Source organism: Canis lupus, chromosome 11 (assembly GCF_011100685.1).
Source record: "Canis lupus familiaris isolate Mischka breed German Shepherd chromosome 11, alternate assembly UU_Cfam_GSD_1.0, whole genome shotgun sequence".
Classification (NCBI taxonomy): domain Eukaryota; kingdom Metazoa; phylum Chordata; class Mammalia; order Carnivora; family Canidae; genus Canis; species Canis lupus.
Window position 1 is genome coordinate 32,211,388 of NC_049232.1, and position 1,473 is coordinate 32,212,860.

A 1,473-nucleotide genomic window follows, 5' to 3' on the forward strand; every position below is an offset into this window, starting at 1 on the left:
AAAACAAAGTTCAAAACTGAGCTCTACTCCTTTCTTCTTTCACATCTTTTTATAAAAGTCAACTTACTTTAAAGGTGATGCCTATAGAAAGCACTTGTTACTACTTAAGTGAAGGTAGTGGAGTAGAAGACAGGAAGAATATGGAATAGAGGCAGGAAAATTGTGTTGAGAAACAGCACAAACAATTTAATGTGAAAATATTTCCCTGATATATGCATTAGATAATGAGTCACTTAGCTTGACTCTTGTTAAGAACATGTAAAGAGATAGTAACAGTTGAATGTCGAATGGTTAATTGAAGCTATAAAGTAAAAATCTACATTAAAAACTAATCCTAATGCCCCCTTGTCTAATAGGTAACTGAGAATTGTTAAAATTTCCCAAAGTGATCAAGATCTAGTCAGTTTCACCTGAATACAGATCAATTTAGAAGAGAAAGTATGCTGGATTGACAGGAGAGGAAAGGTGGAAGTGGTGTTACTATACATATTCACTGACCTATGACAGTCCCATTAGGTACCAAATGTCCCAACATAATTATCTACTTTAACTTTTAAAAAGTGAGCCAATAGAAATTATATTTTCCTCTGGACATCCTAATTAAGGAAAATGGTTGATATTATATAGTATTATAGAGAATTAGAAGTAGGAATGCGATGTTAAGAACAAATTTTAAAAAGCTATAAAGCTATTTGATTATCACAGCAGCATGGTGTGGGAGCTTTCTCAAGGATATGGATGCTGCCGTTTCCAGTTTAGAAGATACAGAGTGGCAGAAAACAGTCCAAGGATGTGTGTGTTTCAAATAACTCACACTTCACTTACTGACACAGTAGTACAATACATTAAAATCAAATTTCTGCTCTACTATACGTTCCTCACTGTTATTCTTTCTAATTGTAATAACTATTCATTCCACGTCCTCAAAGTGAAGCAATTATTTCTCAAAAATACTCAGAATTTCTCCAGAGAGACATGTCTGACCTCTCTCCAAATAGAATTGATAGCTCCTTCATCTTGTGATCTCTGTACCTAATACATTCTTTGATCGTTAAGTTTCTGGCATTGTTCTGTAATTTACCTATTTCTGTATCTCTGTACTCTAATACATATTAGTTTTTTTTTCCAGATGACACATTATTATAAAAATATGGAACGCTTCACGAATTTGCGTGTCATCCTTGCGCAGGGGCCATGCTAATCTTTTCTGCATCGTTCCAATTTTAGTATATGTGCTGCCGAAGCGAGCACCATATTAGTTTTTTTGACAGAACTGATGGCTTTTCTATTCATCCAAGTATTCCAAGTGCCTGGCAATGGATCAATATATCCAAATATGTAGACTATTTTAATATTAGCCCCAGATAGTTTTAACTATTAAGAAAAGCATTCTTTTATCATTGATTTTAAGCATTTTAAATAAATTCAATTATTTTTATAAGCAATTTATTTACAAAGGTTGCCATATCCACA

At 33.3% G+C, this 1,473-nt stretch overlaps 1 non-coding gene across 1 annotated transcript; it reads right to left on the reverse strand.

The window, feature by feature from the left end:
- Positions 1–1,144: 1,144 nt before the first annotated feature.
- LOC119874111 lies at positions 1,145–1,251 on the reverse strand. The gene has a single exon (XR_005367321.1). It is a non-coding gene; the product is annotated as a U6 spliceosomal RNA (small nuclear RNA).
- Between the last annotated feature and the right edge of the window lie 222 nt (positions 1,252–1,473).